This window comes from Balaenoptera musculus, chromosome 20, assembly GCF_009873245.2.
Source record: "Balaenoptera musculus isolate JJ_BM4_2016_0621 chromosome 20, mBalMus1.pri.v3, whole genome shotgun sequence".
In the NCBI taxonomy this organism is placed as follows: Eukaryota; Metazoa; Chordata; class Mammalia; order Artiodactyla; family Balaenopteridae; genus Balaenoptera; species Balaenoptera musculus.
Window position 1 is genome coordinate 39741559 of NC_045804.1, and position 23416 is coordinate 39764974.

Here is a 23416-nt window from a genome sequence, read left to right on the forward strand (position 1 = left end):
TTACCTTTGTCAAAAGAGGGGCTTTAAGCTCAGTCTTCTCTAAGGCCCTTTTCAGCTCTGCCTTTTTATACACATAGGAATAGTGTGGACACTGGTGGGAATCATGACTCTCTGTGTTCAACATATCCTGTGTAAATTTCACTGTGTGTGTCCATAGGGTTCAAATGCCCCTGAGCTAGTGTGTGTTGTCACGTTAACAGCCCCCTGCTCCCCCCAGTTTCTGGACACATAGGTGCCAGCCCACTTGCTTCTTGTTAAGGCAGAGGGGCTAGGAAACCAGCTGCCTTGCCGGACTCCAGCAGCTAATGGGGAAAGCCCATTTTAACAGCTGATAACAAGATGGATCCATTAAAAGAACAAATTAACTGAAAATCCAAAGATTACTTTTGTTCCGCTGGTGAAGGGCTGTGGAATGCCAGCTCCATTTGTTAAATGAGCACTTCAGCCCCTGGTTTCCCCGGGCGGGCGGGCGTGGTTGCTGTCAGGACAAGCCTGCCTGGCTGTCCTTAACCCCCTCAGCCCCGTTCTCCTCCCAGGAAAGTGCTTTCTGTCCCCGTTCAAAGCACCGTGCACAGCTATCTCAATGAATGCCTCCCTCATCCTCTGCCCCTGGCTGGAGGAAGCCCAGAACCCCTCCCTCTGTGCTCTGAGCACCCCAGGGCTTGGCTGAACGGAGGTGGAGGCTGAGGCTGGCCTTCCCTGACACATATTTCAGCTCTGCCTAGTTTTCCTTTTTCATTCTGGTCTCCGTTAGGGCAGCACCTTTTTGTGGATCATTTGATTGTCCATCCGTTCATTCACACATTTAACCAACGTGTTTTGAAGACCTACTTTGTGCCAGGTGGCATGCTGGGCCCAGTCTCTGCCCTAGAAGAAGGGGAAGCAGAGGTGAACCCTGCTATGCTCTGCAGAGGGCCCTGCAGGGTAGGAGGGAAGCGGAGGAGGGAGTGATAGGTCCTGCTCTGGGAGGCCACAGAAGAAGTGGCATCTGAGCAGCATCTTGAAGCATCAGGGGAGTTTTTCAGGTAGTGAAGGCTTCTATGCCGAGGGACAAGAACGAGCATGACGTGCGTAGACCTTATTTAGAAATAGGACCTGGCTGAGGGCCTTGCACATAATAGATGCTCAATTAATGTTTATGGGAAAATGAAGTGCTTATTAAGTGTCCATTATGGACCAGGCATTTTGCAGGTGCTGAAATGGTAGTCTCAGTTTCCTCATCTGTGAAATGGGAATAATAATGTTACTCACCTCGCAAGGAGAGAAGATAACAGATGTGCTTTTGCACGTGCTGTTTCTCTGGTCTGGAATGTCCTTTCTATTGTACAATCTCATTACAGAAAACGCTCACTCATCCCTCAAAGCTCTGCTAAATGTGCTCTGCCTGGGGAAGTTTCCACCAAGTCTCCTTGGGGAGGACGAGTCCCTGCCTCTCTTGGTTCTTGTGCATTGCCTCAGTTGGAAGATGCCATTGACTGTGAGATGCACCATCGATTTCATAATAGCTTTGGGGGGAAAAGAAACCCTGCTGTAAGTGTACGTATCTACATTTCAGAATTGTGCAGATGTTTTCGAGAAATGCCTTTTAGAAACTGGGACATGCAGTAGCTGCTTCTCTCATGGCCTGAGGGCCACAAGGATTGACTTCATTCGTTTATTCACTCAACCAATCAATCAACCAATATTTATGGAGATCTGTTCTAGGCTCTGAGATGAAGCAGTGAATAAAACCAAGTCTCTAACCTCATGTGGCTTATATTCCATTGGGAGAAACAAATAGTAAATAAACAACCAAATAAAAATCTAATCTAAATCATTTAAGAGGAAGGTCACGGTAAGAGCTTTGAAGAAATGTAAGGCAGGATGAAGGACGGAGAGGGGTCAGGGGCGGCTCTTTTAGCTAGGGTGATCAGGGAAGCCCTCTCTGAGGAGGGGGCATTTGTGTAGAGACTTGAATGGAGGGAGGGAGTGAACTGTGTGGGTATTTGGGGAGGAGCATTCCGGGCAGAGGGTACAGTGAGTGCTAAGGTCTTGTGGTGGGACCATTCTTGGCATGTTTGAAGAAAGATGGGGGTTACGTGTGGCTAGAGTGACATGAGGGAGCTGCAGTGCTGGCACCTGAGGTCAGTGTGGTCGACCACGCCCTGAGACAAGGGAAGGTTTGGGCTTTTTATCCTAAGTGTGATGGGAAATGCGATATGTTTGCAGATGGGATGGCTGTGCACCTCAGGGCAATGAGACTGTCAGCTCTCTGAGGGCAGAGAGACCAGCATACAATAAAGGATTGTTGAATGAATATTGGAGGGCCTGCGAACAGTCCCCTCCCTGGGCTGATGGGTCTGGGTGGGATCTCAGTGTCCTGGAGGGAGTGTGGGTGAATCCAGAGGCAGCAGGAAGGACCCACCTGCTGAAATGCGCCAGGCTCCAGCGTGCAGAGCCAGTGTGGGGGGTCGGGGTGGGGCAGTTCCACTGGCGGCCCCTGTCCCAGTCACTTCTGCACCCCCCCATGGTGTATAGAGGCATAGCTGGTACAGAACAGGCACAGGCCAAGTATCTGTTAAAAAAGTAATAATGACAAAAAAAAAAAAGTAATAATGGAAGCATAAAGCTGTTATTGATTTGCGGTGCTTTCTGGCTCAAAAAGTCTCTCATGAGTGTCTTCTTATTCAACCCATACCTCCAACCCAGCTGGTTCTCTTTTTACAGCTGAGGAAACTGAGGCACAGAGAGGGCTGGGAAGTTGCATGCAACTGGAGCAGTCACTGTAAACCATCTCTGCCTGGAGTCAGGACGCCTGGACTCTGTTCGCAGCTCAGCCACCAACTTGCTGGGTGACCTTGGGCAAGTCAACAGGCCTCAGTTTCCAAGACTGTCAGACGAAGAGGTTGACTGAGATGTTTCCTGAAGGCTCACTCCAGCTTCGACACTGTAGGAGTCAAAACTTTGCCTTCCAGAGGGGACACTGGGCAAGTCACAGCAGCAAGCTGGACTGAAGGCAGATGTCTGGAAGAACATCTCCTGTAGAAATTGCAGCCTCTGCAGCAAGTAACCCCTTAGGTTTTGGATGTTGCCTCTGCTTCAGTCACATCTTCCCCAGGGGGGTGGCCTTGTGTTGTGGGCTCGCTCGGTCTGGCTGGCTCAGACGTGTTCCGCCCATCTTCCCTGTAGAGTTTGCAGGCACTGGGACAAGTGGCTATTTTCTCCCCAAGAGATGTTTGCAGCAGACCCAGTACCTCTGCCAGGCGTGTCGCTGCTCCCGTCCTCAGCAGCACAGCTGTCTGCTCAACCACCCACGATACCTGGGAGCCCCCCTCCTCCCTTGCACATTTAGTTGCCATGACCCTTCGCCCACCATCCTTGACCCTTCCCCGTGGATGTGTCCTGGTCCCTCCGTCTCCCTGCGGTTGCCTGGTCCAGGCCGTCACTTTCTCTCGCCAGGATCACTGCGGCAGCCTCCTAACCACTCTGCCTGGCCCCAGGCTCCCTCACCTCACGCTGTGGCCAGAGTGAGCTTTCCAAACTGCAATTCCGGTCATGTCCTTGCTGGGCTTAAAACCCTTCAGTAACTTCCCTTTGCCCTCAGGATAAAGTCCAAACTCTTTAGCATGCTCACAGAGGCCTCACAATCTGGGCCCTGACAACGTCTGCCCTCCTCCCCCCCCCCTCCCCCACCCCTCCCTCCCCCCTCCCCACCCCTCCCTCACCCTCCCTCCCCTCCCTCACCCTCCCTCCCCCCCTCACCCTTCCTCCCCCTCCCTCTCTCCCCCTCCCTCCCTCTCCTTCCCTCCCTCCCTCCCCCACCCCCTCCCTTTCTCCCTCCCTCCCTCCTCATCTTCCAGCCCTAATTCTGTTCTCCAGTTTCATGGAACTTTCCTCAGTTCTCTAAACTTGCCACATCCTCTCTTGCTTCCCTGCCTTTGCACATGCTGTTTCTTTTGTCTGGAACACTATTCTCAGGTCAGTGTCACCTCCCAACCCTGCCCTCTCTCCCCCCCCAAGCTTAACAATTACTCTCAGGACTTCAAGAAACCTCTTCCTGGAAGCCCTTGTGAATCCCGCCCTCCGTCCCTTTGGGTGCGCTCTCTCTCAGCGTGCATCAAACCGACCAGAATCATCTATCGGTTTCCTGTCCCCTTGGCAGGGAGCCCCTAGACAGCAGAGATCTCGCTCATCTGCATCCCCAGGTGCTGTAGGTACAGTAGATATTTGAAGGGGGAAAAAAACCCGAGGCAATTAATGAATGGAAGGGGAAGCATTCAGTCGCATTCATCCATCCATTTGTTTATTCTGCAAATATTTGCTGACTGTCTGGGGAAGTAGAACTGAGTATGACAAGTAAGGTCCTGCCATATGGAGCCGATGTGCCTCCAGGCAGGGGGATGAATATTGTCTCTTTTACAGCTCTGAGGTTTGGGAACTTAGATATTTTCTCTGCCTGGACCACTGAAGAAATCCTTTCGGGTTAAGAAAGCAACACACGCGCCAGGGTTGAGGTTGATGCTGGGGCCAGACCTGGACCTGCCCGTTTCCCTGCAGTCGCCTTTCTGTCCCTCCGGAGGGCATCCTAGCCCTGAAGGGAGATCGCTCCCCTTCTCCTGGCGGCACCCTTCCTCTCCCACCCCCTCTTCTCCCTCAGCTGTTCCGTTTCCCACCAGGAAGCTTAACTTAGGCCTCCCGGTTGGGCTTTTAATTTGGATTTATTGCCGGCCATGACTGTATGTTAAACAAACTCCAGGCGATTATTAAAAACATGATTATCACGGTTTATTGTCTCGCTAGGTCCGCGGTGGGTGTTCTGGTGCTGAGAGCCAGCCAAGCCTCTCGGATACAGAGGAGTGAAGACCCCCCAGAGAGGGTCCGCTCTGATTTCTGGCCTTGTCATACCTCTTAGGGGAGGAGGTGGCAGTGGGGGCGGAGGGATACTTCCGAAGGAGGACAGAGACCCTGGGGAGGGGCGGTGATGTGGCAGAAAGAGCGCGAACCTGGGACCTGGGAAACCTCGTGCCAGTTTGACCCATGGCTTCTTTGGGCTTCACTGTCTTCTTCTGAAAACTTGAGAATTGAACCAGATGACCCAGTGCTCTGAGAGCTGAAATCCAAGTATCCGTTGGGATTGGAGGAACTTCACTTTGTTCTGCAGAAAGACCCGAGCCAGGCCGCTCACAAGGCACACATAATTCAGAATATTCCGTCATGGGCATTGGCTGAAGACCCGCCCAACCTAGTTATCCTGGCCTGGGGAATATTCTCCCGTGTCAGGCAGGTTGCCTGCTTGCTGCAAGGTCACCTCTGGTTTGGGAGGGACAGAGCCACGCAAAGGCATCAGCAAGGTGAGGCCAGTGGAGAAGGCGGAGGCTCCTGGCCTGGGAGCCAGGACCCTGGGCTCTAGTCACAGCTCTGCCATTGACTGGCCAATGGCCTTGGGCAAGTCATTTGTCCACTCAGGGCCTCAGTTTCCTTGTCTGTAAAATGAAGGGGTAGATTGTTCAATGATCTGCAAGCTTTAAAACATTAATGGTGCACTTCTTTTTTTTTCCCCAAAAGAGCATCTCCTATAGAAACTAAAGATTGAAGGCAGATGAGGGAGGGAGCTTGGAAGCCAGGAGCAGAGAGCCTAACCCATGGCCTCTCCCTTGCCCCAGCACCTGCCCTGTCTGGGACATGATGCCAGCAGTTCTCAAATGCCTTCCTTGACCGTCAGCTGGGATGTTACCCACTTGGCTTCCCGTGGAGAAAGGGGTCCCACCATTGCCCCATGGATCCTCACCGCCTCCTGTAAAACTGGAGGGCAGACAGGGGTACTCCCACTCTGGGGAAGGTGCAGCCCACACTGTTGAAGGGAGGGTGCCCAGAGCCGGGGTCGAGCATCCTTGGGTGCCCAGGGCGCCTCCTTTGTCTCAGCCCCACTCCACCGAGCGAGAGAGCCAGGGCCGGCGGAGCCCCCAGTGCAGCTCCGGAGGCCCACATGCCTGCCCAGCCTGCCGGCCCCTTGGCCTCCTCTCTCATTTCACTTCCACTTGGCTCCTTAGGCAAATGCTTGGGCCAATCCCAAGCCTGATGAATCTTTGATGAATTCTGAGTGAAGGCATTTTTAAAAATTCAGAAAGGTAAGGAGGTGTTGGGATGCAGGAAGGTGAGGTAATTCTGCTCCCCTCCCGTCCTTCTCCCCTTGTCGGTCGGCTAATGAAGCCTGAGCCCTGGAGTGTGGGGCTAGGGACAGGGCAGGACACAGCCGAGCCACCCAGACCAAGAGAACCTGCAAAAACAAGGCCAGCATCCTGGAGAAAGCTTCTGTTAGCCTTTCTAATTGAAGCAGAGGTAAATTCTAGGACCAAAGGATATTATAGATGGAAAAAGCTTAGAAATAACCATCTAAGACAACAGGCCTACACTGAATGGAGGTAGGAAATGGAGTCTCAGAGAGGAGAGATACATGCCCAAGTCAGACCCAAAGTGGTCAAGGAAGACCTGGAACTCAGACCCCTGTCTCCTGGTACAGTGCTGAGCCCACAGGTTACCTCTGGACCCAAGTGCCTGTGACAGGCTTCCTGACCCCCATTCAGAGCTTTGCATTTCAGTCCTTCCACAGAGCCACCTTCAGGATGTGCAGGATCCCGGGGCACAGCTTGGTCATTCATCAGTGAGAAATGGAAGGGCAGAGACTCAGGGAAGAGGGAACAGACTAAGACAGCTCTACCCCTGCTGCTGATAACCGGTCAACCCCTACTCTTGTCCCCCCCAATCCTCAAGGCTTAGAGGAACTGGGTCTCTTTCCCCTGCTCTGTTTCTCCCCGAACCCTTCAGGTTGCCTTTCTGTGGCTTAATTTCCTCTTTGCATCTCCCCGCAGTGGCTCAGTAGCCCAGCCTCGCCTAGATGAATCCACGTCCAGACGGGTTCAGAGCCTTCCCAGCTGGCAGCTGGATAGAGAGGAGCTGACATGGACTCACTGTCCTGGTTCCAATTCTGGCCCTACCACTCCCTAGCTGTGTGACTGTAGACAAGTTACCAAACCTCTCTGAACACTCTTCCTGAGGATTAAATGAGACAAAATGGCTGAAAGCCTAGCATGGTGGAGGCACACGGTGGGTTCCATACAGATTGATGGTATTTCTTTCACCTTCTAAAATCTGATCTCCAAGTTCTAAGAAAGTCAGGACATTTCCCACGTCTTTCTTCACCATCCTCCTTGGATGCCCACCGTGTCTGATATCCTTAGAAATCCCCCTAACCTGAAGGCAGAGAGGGCTGCCACACTGCATAGCTTTGGGGGCGCCATTTGTATTATTGAACGTGCAAATGGCAACCCCTGGAGGTGAGCGCAATCTCTGTGGTTCTGTGTAGTGTTGCCTTTGGCAGGGAGGCAGGGATGGAAAAACCTGCATCCTTGAGTTCTCAGATGGAGAACTCTACTGAGTTTGTTTTTCTTCTGCTGAAGTTCCATTCCCTTCTCTTGGCAGCGATACCTGTCATCTTGTCTGGCTCGCTGTGTATTTTGAACTTTACTCCCAGAACTGAGATTTCAACTTGATTCCCATAATTTAGACTTCAGCTTTCGGAACAACTTCTCCCTTCACCGATGTGCTCTGCTTTGATTTCCAAGCACGTAAGAGTCTAGAGACACATTTTTTGGGTCTATTTCAATTGTGCATTCATAGGACTTGTAAATATAAAGGAGGCCCGTAAACTGAGAGATGCTGCATATTGGCCTCAAAAACAATACATTTTATATCAGAACCTGAAGGATAAGCCCTAAATCAAGCACCTGGGTTTGCACCCTCCAGGTCCTCAAGTCCAAAGTGAGATTCTGCATGTGCTTCAAGGGGTATCTGGGGGATCACAGAGTACGGAACACAGAGCCCAGTTTTGTTTTTTTTTTTTTTTTTAAATTTTATTTATTTATTTTATTTATGGCTGTGTTGGGTCTTCGTTTCTGTGCGAGGGCTTTCTCCAGTTGCGGCAAGCGGGGGCCACTCTTCATCGCGGTGCGCGGGCCTCTCGCTATCGCGGCCTCTCCTGTTGCGGAGCACAGGCTCCAGACGCGCAGGCTCAGCAACTGTGGCTCACGGGCCCAGCCGCTCCGCGGCATGTGGAATCTTCCCAGACCAGGGCTCGAACCCGTGTCCCCTGCATTGGCAGGCGGATTCTCAACCACTGTGCCACCAGGGAAGCCCTAGAGCCCAGTTTTATACTCATATTTATATTTGGAACCCTACCACTTCCACCCTAGCTGTGTGACCTTGGACATGTCACACAACCTCTCAGGGTCTAAACTTCCTTTTCAGCAAAATGAGGCTAATAACACCCATCCACCTCACAGGGCTGTGGGACAGTGGCTTGATGTTTGTGGAATGACAGCCATTGTCAATACCCTGAGACGTTAATTCTTGTCCTGGTCTCCCTCCCTGCCCATATCACAGAAGAGAAAGTAGAAGCTCGGAGAGGTCAAGTTGTATTTGCCAAAGATCACTGAGACAGCTGGGATTCACACCCACACTTCCCCGACTCTGAAGTTCAGAATTCATCTCCTAGTCCAGCTTTGTTGTAAGCATGTCTTCTTTTGGTGTGTGTGCTAAAATATACATAGCATAAAATTTACCATTTTAACTATTTTAAATGTACATTTCAGTGACGTCAAGTACACTCACATTGTTGTGCAACCATCACCACCATCTATCTCCAGAACTTTTCCATCTTCCCAAACCGAAACTCCATACCTATTAAACAATAACTCTGTACTCCCATCTCCCTCCTGCCCCTGGCAACCACTATTCTATTTTCTGTCTCTATGAGTTTGACTACTCTGGGAATCTTGAGTAAATGGAAACATACAGTATTCATCCTTTTGGGACTGGCTTATTTCACTTAGTATAATGTCCTCAAGGTTCATCCATGTTGTATCCAATATTAAGGCTGAATTCTATTCCACTATATGTATATACTATGTTTTGTTTATATAAGGATGCATTTTTAATGCATGTAAGGAACCTGGTACATGCTAGATACAAGTCCTGTGATATTGTCATTGTTGGTGCTTATTATTATTCTACTTGACTGTTCTAAACATTTGCTATAAAATTCAGTTCTTCAGTGACTTAGTAATAGTAATGACAGTAAGAAATATCCACCAAATAGAGAAGTCCGTTCTTTTATCCCATGTCAGGATTTCCCTGGTCCAGTGAGCTCAAACTCTGGTGTGCCTCAGAGCTACAAGGGCAGCTTGGTAACCATCTCAGTGTCTATATTCTCAATAAGCTACCCGAGTTCTGATATGCAGTAAATCCTGAGCACTATTATCCTGGTCTTTGAATCTTTCGCTGGTGGTATCTGGAAAGATGCCACAAAACCAAGGTCAGGAGGATGCGAGGGCAGAAGAGCGGAGGCACTGGTGTTTCTGAGCAGCTTCTCTGAGACCACAGGCTCTGGCTTTGTGACTGACCCCGTTCTGACTTTCCTGTGTTGGACAAGCTTTCCAACCCTTTCTGGGAAAATGCCTGAAATGACCTATTCAGACCTGCATTTGGAACTCAGGCAGACAGCTGTGTCTGTCTCACCTCTGCTTTCCTGGTGGGTCAGGATGGGATTTTTGGCTCAAGGCTGGAATAATTAAGAGCTTTGGTGAGCAGGGGCTCTTTGTTTATAACCTGCTGCTATGGACTGAATGTTTGTGTCCCCCAGACCCCCAGATTCACACATAGAAGCCCTAATTCCCAGTTTGTTGGTATTAGGAGGTGGGGCCTTTGAGAGGTAATCAGGTCATGAGGGTGGAGCCCTTATGATGGAGTTAGTGCCCTTAAAAAAAGGACGCAAGGCAAATGATCTCCTTCTTTCTCTCTCTCTCTCTCTCTCTCTCTCTCTGTCTTTGTCTCTCTTGGCCATGTAAGGATAACATACGAAATTCAGGCAGGAAATCAATCCTCGCTGACACAGGGAATGCATTGGCATCTTCAGCATCCCTTTGGTCAAACTCAGTACAGCCAGGGAACCCAGAGCAGAGCAGAGAGAGAGAGATTTTAAGGGGCACATGGAAGGCATCTGGTGCACTGGGTTCTGCCTTTCCATCTGCCTGGAATTCCTTCCACTCACTCTCTGTTCCTGGGCTGGCACCATCCTAATGATCCTTGAGGACTCAGTCCAAAGTCACCTCCTCTGGGAAGGCTTCCCTGATCTCTGCAGGCAGAGCTGGATACTCCTGCCCCAGGAAGCTTACTGTTGTATCATTGTATCAATTGCATGATTGTGATTGAGACCTTTGCTCATTCATCCCATCACCCAGGGTCTTTTTTGCAGCAGGGAGGAGGCTGGAAACCTCAGGTAGATTTATTCATATTATAAAGATATAGCTAAATAGTACACCACAGCATTTTTATAAAATGATTGCATTTTCAGTCTAAGAATCACGTTCTGATTAAGAATCCTGTCATTTATTGTGAGGCACATCCCAGATTTAGGCTGTAGTTTGTTGAGTTGGTCTAGGGATCACCCAGACACTTCAAATGGAATAAGATTTTGAGTGACTAAAATAAAGCAGATGTCACAAAATTCAGAATTCAGCGTAATGCCTTCCATAATTTCCTTCCCACTGTCTTGCTTTCCTTGTAGCCTTAAGGTCAGATGTCCTGGATAATATTCTGGCCGTGAGCAGCTATATTCTTACTGAAAAAAATTATTGTGTCACTTTAAAGTTAATAGTTGTGAAAAAGAAAAAAAGGGAGCTAAAGTCCACTTGCTTATTCAAAATGATGATTCTCCCAAATCTTGTCATGTTCTGTAAATCTCACTCTAAATTCTATTCTGTGACTTTTTCACTGCCCAGGGACATGACATTGGCAGAAACTAGTAAATGGAGCCAAAAAATGTCAAAAGATTGATGCCTGTTGATGTAGCTTAAAATGCCCCTAAAGCAGCAGTCTCCAACCTTTTGGCACCAGGGACCGGTTTCATGGAAGACAATTTTTCTATGGACCAGTCGTGGGGCGCGGGGGTGGGATGGTTCAGGTGGTAATGTGAGTGATGGGGAGTGACAGATGAAGCTTCCCTGGCTCACTGCTCACCTCCTGCTGTGTGGCCCGGTTACTAACAGGCCGCGGACGGGTACCGGTCCTCGGCCCAGGGGTTGGGGACCCCTGCCCTAAAGAATGTAAATTGCTGCAGCCACTAAGGAAAACAGTATGGAGGTTCCTCAAAAAACTAGAAATAGAGTTGCCATATGATCCAGCAATCCCACTCCCGGGCATATATCCAGACAAAATAATGATTCAAAAAGATACATGCACCCCTATGTTCATAGCAGCAGTATTCACAATAGCCAAGACATGTAAGCAACCTAAATGTCCATCGACAGATGAATGGATAAAGAAGATGTGGTAATATATATATATATATATATATATATGATGGAATATTACTCATTATATATATTATTATATATATATAATGGAATATTATATATATATATAATGGAATATATATATAATGGAATATTATATATATATAATGGAATATTATATGTATATAATGGAATATATATATATATAATGGAGTATTACTCTCTCTCTCTATATATATATAATGGAATATATATAATGGAATATAAAAAAGAATGAAATAATGCCATTTTGCTGCAACATGAGGAACCTAGAGATTGTCATACTAAGTGAAGTAAGTCAGAAAGAGAAAGACAAATACCATATCACTTATATGTAGAATCTAAAATGTGACACAAATGAACTTATCTATGAAAAAGAAACAAACTCACAGACATAGAGAACAGACTTGTGGTTGCCAAGGGGGAGGTGAGGTGAGGGAGGGATAGACTGGGAGTTTGGGATTAGCAGATGCAAACTATTGTATATAGAATGGATACTGTATAGCACAGGGAACTATATTCAATATCCTGTGATAAACCATAATGGAAGAGAATATGAAAAAAATGTATATGTATGTATAACTGAATCACTTTGCTGTACAGCAGAAATTAACACAACACAGTAAATCAACTATACTTCAATAAAATAAATTAACACCACCCCACCCCCCCACCCCAGCCAAAATGCCCCTAAAGCACCTGGGATTATCTGTTGGGTACTCCTTCAATTCAGAGTCCATATCCTTTCTATATTATATACAATCACTTCTAAATGTCCCCTGAATGTCAATTTTGACCACTCAAGAATTATTTCAGCAGATATTTATAAAAAACCTATTATGTGTCAGGTACTGTGTAGATGTGAATGGCGCCCCCGGGAGTTACAAGTAGGAATAGCACAAACCTGAGTCTAGCGGGCAGTGTGGAGGGAATACTTGGAGCAAGGGTTGGGCTCTATCTGTGGATGACTTCTTCTTCTTCCTCTTCTCCTTCTCCTTCTCCCTCTCCCTCCTTCTTCCTCTTCCTCTTATTTTTTTTTGTAAATAAATGTTTGATTATAAACCTTTGATTTTGGAATACTTTTAGATTCATAGGAAAGTTGCCAATACAGCACAGAGAGTTCCCATATATTCCTCACCTAGTTTTAGAGTCTCCTCTTGAGAATCGCTCAGAGAGGAATTTCTCTCAGGTTCCAGCATCAGGATTGCTTATGCATCTCCAGAGTTATTCCCATGCTTTATTTTAAGGAGCACTGTGAATTGTACAACTTTGAGGATTTCTCCTTTTGCATTGACTGCTAGGAAGCTCACAGGCAAATTTGTGGCTCGATTCTAGCAAGAGTGTGGACCTTTTGGTAGACATTTTGGGTATTAACTTTACCCTTGCTTTCACCTTCTTCCTCCTACATGATTCTTCTTGCCTCGTTTACTTCATTTTCACTTTGTTTTTCTGTATTGAGCTTTGTTGGCCCCTTCAGATCATTTTTGGAACGAGGTGGAGGCATATATAACTGGATAAACAGACCATTTCCTCTGTGTTCCCAAAGTGCCTGACACAGGCTTCTATTCTCACATTTGTCACGTTTTATTATAATAGCTTGTTTATGTGTTTGACACCCCCAGTGGGCTGCGACTGCCGCCTGGCTTCCCTGCAGCTGGAGTCCTGTGCATGACGGAGCACCCCAGGATGGGCTGTTGCCTGAATCCCTTTTTTCAGACCCTGAGCCTACCACTGCCATCCCCACCCCTGCACATGCTCAGAAGCGGCCTTAGCATTTCTTGGAGTCTGTCCTGCCCTGGTGGATATCCTGTACACACCACTGTGAGGTGTGGGCAGACACAGCTTTGTCAATATCCAGAGCGGAAGAGATACCAGCGTGCACCCACAGTCAGAAGATGGTGGCCTGAGAAGATGGAAAGGAAATCAGGGGTGCAGGCTGTTTCCTCTTCTTCCTCCTCCTCAGCTCCAGGGTGGCACCTCTCTCCTCCCCCCAACCATCCTGGAGATGGGTTGGAGAGGCCTTGTATGACCAATAGAATCACAGGATCACAGGTTGTTGGCTCAAAATTACTCACGTCTCACCCAGAAACTCAAATTGGACCGTTCTCTTACCCAACTTTCCTCCATTCTACATAATTCCATTGTGTAGAAGGAGCAACTGAAGCCCAGAAAGGGAGAGTGATTTCTTCAAGGTCACACAGTGAATTCAAGGCAGATCTGTTCTCTACTTGGAGGAGGGGGCAGTGAGCTCTGTTCTTTGTGACCATCAGGCGGAAGCTGAGCTGGTTGGGAGCATTTCAGGGGGCAGAGGAGCTATCCGAGTGCCCCGGAGGCAGCCACTCAAGAAGCTGGCCAATCATTCTGGGTAAACTCCTCCTCTCTGCCCCACCCCCAATTCCAGGAGGAATTGTGTAGACTCCAAAGGTTCTCTGATGGAGGAAAAATAATGGTAAAGGGGAAGTTTGGGATTGGGTGGAGGGAAAAGTGGGTCAGAGAATGGCCCCAGTGACTTCCTGGGAGAGAGAGGTGAGGTGGGAGAAAGAGACTAGAAAATGTAGAATAAGCATCGCAAACTCTAATGCTTGCAGGGGTGCTGGGGGCTGCGGGGTGGGAGTGGCCAGGGAACTTGGGTCCTCATCCTGAGTGAGTGCTGGCTGCTCTGTGCTGCTGCTGTCAGGGGGATGAGGCTGCCAAGTTGCAAATATTTCAATTTTTTCCCCAAGAAAATGTGAAAACCTGATGTTTGTGTGAAATCCAGATTTTTCATATGTTGACAACCAATTCAAAAATTTAAAAGCTCTGTGTGAATACAACGTGTAGATTTTATTTGGATTCAAACAAAACACCTGTAAAAAAGACATTTTTGAGATAATTAGGGAAATTTAAATATATAAGAGGTACTGGATGCTAATAAGCAATTATTCTTCATTTTGTTAAGGTGATAATGGTTGTGTTTTCAAAAAGGTCTTATCTGCTAGAGAGATGTACTGAAGTATTTATGGATGAAATAATGTGATGTCTAGATTTGCTTTAAAATACCTCCAAAAAAAGGTGTGTGGGGGGAATAGATGACATGGGATTGGTAAAGCGGTGATAGTTGCTGAAACTGGGTGATGGGTTCATGTGGGTTCATTGTACTAGTCTCTGCTTCAGGGTGTGTTTTAAATGTCCTTGAAATAGAAACACTCTGTTTGGGCTGAACACAATCTGTCAGTGGGCTGGATGTGGCTTAGACCCCCATGTTAAACCTCTCATCTAGGACTTTCTCTTATACATAAGCCACAGAATACTAGAGTGTGAAGAAACCCTAGAGATTGCATAGGTCAGGAGTTGGCGGACTACATCCTGGGGGCCAAATCTGGCTTGCCACCTGGGTTTTTTTGTCAATAAAGTTTTATTGGAACATAGCCACGTCCACTTGTTTTCATATTGTCTGTGACCGCGCTGGTGCTGTGATAGCAGAGTTGAGGAAATGTGATTGAAACTGTATATCTCAAAGAGTTTAAGATATTGACTATCTTTTCCTATGCAGTTGTTGACCACTGATCCAGGTCAACAGCCATCCATCTTTAGCACTGAGGCCCTCGTGCTGCATTTTCCAAGCCCAAGGCTAACTTGGGGTTGGAGGGAAGGTGAGCCTGCTGATGGGGTGGGGAGCAGGAGACCTGGGCAAACAGATCTCAGGGATGGAATTAGGGCAGTCGGGTAAAACGAGAACGCTGAGTGAATGTTAGGTGTTCAACAAATCTTAATTCCACCAATCCATCCATCCTTCCATCATCCACTGTTAGTCTGTCTTCCATTTTCCCCAACCCCAAATGCCCTACATTTGGTCTATATGGTTAGTAGTTTGGTTTGCTGGCTATATATTCTCTCGGCAAGTTTTTTTTGTTTTTTTTTTAGACTGTGTTCTTCAAACTTTAATGTATAGACAGATTCTTATTCAGTAGGCCTGAGGAACAAGCTCCCAGGAGATCTTTGTCACACTTTTAACATCAAGGGTGTAAAAAATATTGAGCAGAGTCTCAACACTGCTGACATTTTGAGCCAGCTCACTCTTTGTTTTGGCCTGTCCTGTGCATTGTAGGATGTTTAACAGCATCCCTGGCCTTTTACTCACCTGTGACGAGCCCGTAGGTTGTGACAACCAAAAGTGTCTCTAGACATTGCCAAATGGTCCACCCCCAGTTGAGAACCATTGGGGTAGAGAATAATTGATCCACAGGCAAGTGCAGGGTTCACATAACTATCTATAAATAGTTCCATCAATTGCCATATGCAATCAGGCATCTAGTGTTAATGTTCTGACATCTAGTATCAATGTTGTGATGATGATGACGATGATGATGATAATGATGGTGATGATGATGACGATGATGACGATGATGACGATGACGATGACGATGATGACGATGATGACGATGACGACGATGACGATGATGACGATGATGACGATGACGATGACGATGATGACGATGATGACGATGATGACGACGATGACGACGATGACGATGATGACGATGACGATGACGATGATGGCGATGATGATGACGATGACGATGATGATGATGACGATGATGATGATGATGACGATGATGATGATGATGTTGATGATGATGATGATGATGACGATGATAGCTCCCACAGATCCCTATGCCCAGAGCCTGGTCTTAGCTTTTCCACCTCCTTAGGGCTCCGAAGCTCCTGCTTACCTTCATCATGCTTCCATTCTCCTGATATTCCTACCAGGGCACATTTGTGAAGACTAACCATCACTTAGAGTACACATGATGCTGTCACTGCTGTAACCCACATAGAAGGGCAGGTGTTATTACCTTTGTTCTGCAGTTAAGAAAACTGAAGCTCTTCGAGGCGAAATGAACCGTCCTGTGTCACAGGACATCTTGGACCCAGAGCTGGGGTGCTAGCTGAGATGTCACAGCTGCCCCTGGGAGGGGATAGATCTAGTCATTCTCCCCTAGAAGGTGAGAGGTTGTCATCCCTCCCCTTTCCTCCTATTCACTGGGTCAGGGGTCACTGGAATAGTAGTGGCTGGCATTGACAGAGTACCATTGAAAGCATTTTACAAATATTAATCTACTATTCCCTTGTGACAACACCTTGATGATAATATAGATGGGGAAACTGAGGCAAAGAGAGAGTTAAACAGCATCCCCAAGGTCATGGAGCTCATAGATGGGAGAGTAAGTGTTCAAACCAGGCAGGCTGGCTCCAGAAGCTATGTGCTGTATCGCCTGTTGTGACCTGGATATAGAACCTGAGGTCCCTGCCTCCCAGGCTGTCATTTGTCAGCATGGAGTCCGAGGAGATCGTCATAGGTTGCCAGAGACACCCGTGATGAGGCCCCCTCTGCCCAGCGTGGCTTCAGCTGCCCCCAGACAAGGTGTAACCCCACTGGCACATCTCCTGCCACTCCAGCCTGGCGGGAGACAGCTCCTTTATGCCAGTCTTCAAGGCTTACTCAGGTACCGTGACTGTGTGACAGATTCACAAGCTTTTTAGCCTTGTAAAGAATGTTCCAGCTTCCTCTGGTGGGAGCCAGCCCACCCAAGGATGATGGGGAACGGAGAGAGTCAGGGGAGCCTCCTTCAAAAGCCTGTAGTCGTTGTCAGAAAGCGAAGAGAACACACCTGTGCTGGCAGAGAGACCGCAGATGCCAGCTGGCTGCGGGGCTTCTGCTAAGGAGAGCGAATAGGCAAGAGACCGTTTGATTTTCATTTAGAGCTTGAATCCCAGCTCATCCACTGTCCAGCTGTGTGACTTTGGGCAACTGATGTGACCTCTCTGAGCGTCAGGTTCTTTGTCTGTAAAATGGGGGTGCTAACACCCAACTGAAACGCTGTTGTTAAGATGAGAAAACCCATGGGAGGTGCTGGGCAGGTCCCGGGCATTGAATAACAGGAAGCTCTTATTATAAGGAGATGGAGGCTATAGAAGTCCCATGAGCTGGGCACTCAGAGGTTTGTGGTCTTCTTGAGAAGGTTGAAAAGTCATGTCAGGGAGCCCTGCTGGGTTTGTCTATTTGAGACCCCCTTCTTGGGGAAAGAGCTCTCCATCTTTCCTTTGGGGAATTTCCCTTCTCCCATCCCATGTAGTGTTGCTGGGACTGTCAAACCCAGCACATGCCTGGCTACAGAGAATGGCCAAGAAGTGGGCACAGGCCCAAGCCAGGCCTATCAGAATCCACCCTGGGATTTTACATACAGATTTTTACATACAGATTTTACATACAGGGGGAGAAAACTCTTTCCCTGTCCTCTGAGATTATTAAACTGGATTTATTGAAGCCTAGAAATATTTGAGGCATGGCACCTACTTCCCTGTCCCACCTACCCAGCCCCACAGAGAAGCCAGTCTCCAGAAGGAAAAGACCACACAGAGGCACACAGATTTATGTGAGAGAGAAATGCTGACCTGGTGGTCTCATTTTCAATGCTTCTCATCCCCTGATCCAGACTTCTCCTTTCAATGAGCCAATAAAGTCTCCTTCTAGGTTCAGCTAACATGAGTTGGGTCTTTATAACTTTCAGCCATAAGAAGCCTGGCTACTACAAAGAGGTACTCTCAGAGACTTGGGGTGACCTGGAGAGGGCATCCAGCTAAAGCTGTGCGGGTCCAAAGTCAGAAGAGGCTGTTTGGGGATAAATTTCCCATTCTGTGGTTCCTTTGCTTTTATGGATTTCTTACACCTTGCATGTCTTTTTACCTTACAGCCTTTTAGAGCCTCCTATCATGTTTGAGGGAGACTTAGGTAGTCAGGGCTGGAATGCTATACCTAGATGGGCCTTGTTCAGTGGCCTTATCTACAGATACTGGACATCCAGCAGGACACACGTGGTCTGAGCTGTAACCCTGGTGCCAAGAAATCAGCGGATTCGTGATTTGGATGTGGGTTTCCAAGCACTCCTGGGGAGTGAGGCTGCACGAGATGCTGGGAGTGTAAACAAAAAATAGCCGTGAAGTGCAGCTAAGCCAAGAGCTGGCCCCCAGTCATGTCCCGAGGACGAGCAAGTGAAGTGCTATGTGGGGCTCCTAGCAAGCCCCCTCGGTGCCTGGGGTGAACTTGGTGGGAGGAAGCATCACTATGCAAATGAGGTATAAATTGGAGTGAAGAACTTGGCCTTAGATTCAGGTCGAGATCCATAGGGTGAATTTAGGCAAAGTGTTAGGAAAAGTTGGAGTTGTTCAGGACCCTGACATATTAATAAAGGGAAGAGGGAACTACTCTTTTTTCCACTACTTGCCAGACACCATACTAGATACATTATAAACACCATCTTAGTTCAGCTGGTAAGGACAGCCCTGGGCCTCATACACTGCCGGTGGAATTGTAAAGCAGTGCCGTGCTTCGGAGAATAGTCTCTGATGCCTCCAACGGCTAAACAGAGAATTCCTGTATGACCCAGCGATCCCACTCCTAAGTATACATCCAAGGGAAATGAAAACATATGTCCAAGTGAAGACTTGTGTACCAATATTTATACTGCATTATTCATGATATCCCAGAAGTGGAAACAACCCAAAGGTTCACCAGCTGATGAAGGAATAAAGAAAAGGTAGTATATAAGCACACAATGGAATCTTATTAGGCAAAAAAAGAAACGAAGTACTGATACACGCTACAGAATTGGTGAACCTTGAAAACATCATGCTACCTGAAAGAAGCTGGTCACAAAGGACCATATATCGTATGATTCCATTTATATGAAATGTCTAGAATAGGCAAATCTATATAGAGACAGAAAGTAGATGAGTGGTTGCCTAGGGCTGGGGGAGGGGAGACAGAGTTGATGGCTAAGGGGTGGGGAGTTTTTTGAGGGGAGGTTAATGAGAATGTTCTAAAATCAATGGCGGGGATGGCGGAGCAAGTCTGTGAATGTGCTAAAAGCTATTGAATTGTACACTTTAAATGGGTAAATTGTATGGTACGTGGCTTACCTCTCAATAGAACTGTTAAAAAATTCAAAGTGTTTTTCTTAGAGAAGTAAGCAACGAGAAGTAGAAATGGGGCAGGGGTTGCTCTTTTTTGTAAAAGTCTTGGATAATGATTTGATGCTTAACTTATGTTACGTGGAATAAAAGAAAAATTAAACTAAAAATCACACACTAATCCTAAAAAAAGGAACAACCCTGTAGTGTATTGCTGTTTCTATTTTACAGAGGGATAAGCTTAGATTCAGAGAGGGATGGATGTTTTACTCATGATCCAATTGCTGATGAGTGGAGAGTCAGGACTGGAACTTGTGTCAGCTTGATTCCTACTGTTTGACCATCACTGGGGGCCGGAGGAAAGAAGATCAGCTCGCTGCTCTTGAAAAGCATCCTCTTTGGGGGATTCGGCATGAGGCCATGGATGGATGAGGTTGACCTCGTCCCATCTCGCCAACCCACGTGATGTAAGAAATGGCACCTGTCTAGATGAAAGGCTCCATGCTTTACTTCCAAGATTGGTGTAGGAAAGAGGGGCCAACAGGGAAGCAGACCTGCAGGGACCTCCATTTCACCTTGTTTCAAAGGTTTCCTTTCTGATTTCTGCCATTGCCACCCTACTGGCTTCGGGGGGCATGCTGAGACTTCAGTAACACTCTAGCCCCACCCTGGACAAATGGCCCTTCCCTTTACACCCCATAACAGAGCCAAGGAGAGAGCAGATGATCTTTCATAAAGGCTGTGGAAAGCAGGGGTGAAGAGGAGATGGACTCAGCTGCTTGAACTTGAGCAAAGTCACTTCACTGTCCTGAGCCTCAGTTTTCTCATCTGTACAAGGCGTTAAGAAGGCTCAGATTACAGGATCATGAAGACTTAATAAAGAACACAGGGAAAGTGTGACTGTGGGCCCCTGTTGTCCTTTTGCCTGCAGGGCTGGATCCTGGGGAATAAGAGATGGAGGTCAAGGCATCCCCATATTTTGGCCCCTAAGGTCATCCTCTTCACATGTCTAACCTTACTTTTGCAGGAGTAGTTCCTGTGTATCATTTCCCAGAAATGGTTTGGGTACCATCTCGCCTGGGTCAAGTGAAGGCCCTCAGGAGCTGGCTCCAGCCCCTAAGTACTTCCCAGCTGTGGCTTTTCAGGGGGCTGCCACGTACGGCTGCATCTTCCCCACCCTGAGACTGGGGTCTGCAGGTACAATGCAGGCTTGCTCACTGGTCCTTCCTTACTGGCCAACATCGTGCCTACCTTGCAGTAGAACCTTAAGAAATAGATCAAGGACGGGAAGGAGAACGTCAAAGCTGAAAGAAACCTCAGAGGACGTCCAATCCAGTAATTCTCAGTTTATTTTTAACCTCAAAACCCTTTCTTCAAAGGGACGGTTTTTGCAGAGGTCCGGTCTATCTATAGATGAAAGCCGAGCTGTCTGACCACAGTGGGGGTAGAGCCAGGCCTCGCCCTTGTTCGGTCCTTCCTTTCCAGCCATCTCTGTGGAACCCTTACAACTGCAGGGAGTGGAGTTTGAAACTCACTGATCACATCTCAGCTGCCCATTTCACAGATGGGAAAACTAAAGCTCAGAAAGGAGGAGTGGATTGTGACTTGCTCAGAGTCACGGAGGGTGCAGTGCTGGGTTTGCAACTGGGCTTCTAGCTCCCGGGCCGTCTCCCTTGCTATACAAATCTCCCAGCACCCCAATCTTTGAGTGCAGTTTGAGAGGTGCAGGTGCTTCTAAATGCCTTTTTCTTTGCAGCAGTGTTGACTGCCCTGGACTCTTCACAGAACAGCTTTGCTATCATGATCGTGTTAATCATTAACCGGGGGAAGCACTGGGGTGAAGGAGAAAGGCAGAGGTTTGGGAACTTGCCAGAATAAGTCAGGCTTTATTATCATCATACTAAACTGACACGACTCCCACCTCTTCCAAGGAGCAGTTCCTCCCAGGCTGAAGGGGTCTATTCCTCTTCCATTCTCTTTAACCCCTTCCTCCTGGCCTGCCTGCCTTCTTACCTGTCTCCCTTTAGTCAGCCATTCACAATGCAAGATGCAATGGGCCTTTGGTGATTTAGTTGTTTCTTGATTTAAAAAGCAACCACTGTATCCAGGCCCCTAAGGCGTGGAGCTTCCACTGATGAAAGACCCAGACTCAGCCTTCCAGGAGCCAAGACCCAGGGAGAGACTTGGAAAGCAGTTGGTTATATGATACTGGGCTTGTTGCTCCAAACCAAGGCAGCTGGGGAGTTTGCCTATGCATTATCGTTATGCAAACCACGTTTTTCCAGCCCCAAATCAGGACACCCGGCAAGAACTCACGTACCTAAGGAGACAACAGAATATGGAATATTTGAAATTATGATGGTCACCAAAAATCTGGGTGATTTGGGTGTTTTAACTATAATATCAATCTCAATTTACCTGACATCAAAGTTAAGTATGTGGTGAATATATACTCAGGTCTCTTTAAAGCCTCTGCCTTTTAACCAGAAACACTCAGAATCTTTCCTTTGCTTTCTTCTTTAATAAGAATGGGGGAAAACGTAACCCTTTTTTAAAGCAACTAGAATTGAGTTTTAGTCTTCACAAGACCCACAGCTGATTTCTTGCACTTGTGACAGTTTTTGTGTGTGTGTTTCTGACGGCTACAGCTGTGCCCCTGGGAATAGGGCTCTGTATGGGTGTCTGGCTTCCTCACTGCCAAGACAGGAAGTTCCTTGAGAGCAGGAACAGAGTCTTATTTATATTTATTTTTCTAATCCCTCTGGTGCCCAGTACAGCCCTTGGAATGAGGGAAGGCTTAACCAGGCCTTGTTGAATTGAATTATTGAGTAGACAAGCTTGTGATGGGAAACAAACAAACAAAAGAACCAACCCCCTATGATTCAGTGCTGTTCAACCTGTCACTTGCAGAGTAAATCCCCAGCTCCCTCAGATGGATGGTGAAGGGGACACACAGACAGGGAGAAAGAAGGATGTGCCAGGCGCTGCGCTGGGCACACCTGGTCTCCCTCATCCCTTCCCGCATCCCTGGGAGGGAAGTGCTCTTACTATCTTGTCACAGATGAGGAAACGGGCTCAGGGAGGTCCAGGTTCACCAAGTGGAGAGCTGGGTTGGTGCCCACAGCCTGCCTGTCCCCAGTGCATGCTTTTCCTCCCAGACGGCACTGAATCAGTGTTGTCATGACTCCTCTCTTCCCTGGTCCCTCACAGTTCCTGGAAACAGGCTGCAACCCCCTGACCTGCTGATCAGGTGAAAACAGTGGCTATGGAAACAACAGTTGTTATGACCTCGGCAATGGCTTTTATCTCTTTATTGGTCCCAAGTTTCTGAAAGACGGCAATGTAAAAGATGTGACCCAGAGTCTTTCAACCATCAAGACCTCTTTCAATGGAAAAATGTTTCGGGTTATAGGAAGGGATTTTGTTTCTTTGAACTCCTCTCTGTGTACAGCATCTGGCACATGGTGTGTCCTCAGTTCTTGTTTGTTGAAAGATGAAGGAAGGAGGCCTGGATTGAATGACTGAATTGTCCTGGGTCAGGTGTTTCTCACCTCTCCTTTCTTTGGAGAGCAGAAGCCCAGCCTGTGAAGGCCTGATCTCAAAGTGACCCTAAAGGCCAAAAAGAAACAGAGAAAGAAAGAAAGAGAGTAGGCAGGAAGGAAGAAAGAAGAGGGAAAAAGACCAGCTCTCCCTAATTCCTCTGCCCTCTTCTCCATGTATATTTTCTGGAAATAAAAGTTTACCCTGTGGGCTACTCTTTGCTACTTTAAGTGTGGTCCATGGACCAGCGGCATCCACATTACCTGGGAACCTGTTAGAAATGCAGAATCTCAGGCCCCGCCCCACTCCTACTGAAAATCAGAATTTGCATTTAGCAAGATCTTCAGGAGACTTGTGTGCACATTAACTGTTGAGAAGCACTGGGCTAGAAGACAAGGCTGTAGGAAGCTTGTCTATTCCTTTAAGAGGGTAGTCAGATTTCTTCCACATCATGGGAAAGGACTTGGAGGGGTTTTAATGCACGAACTTCTGGAATGGAGAGAGAAGACGCCTTGGGAGGACACTAATAGTGACGATTATCATCACCATCACCATCGCCA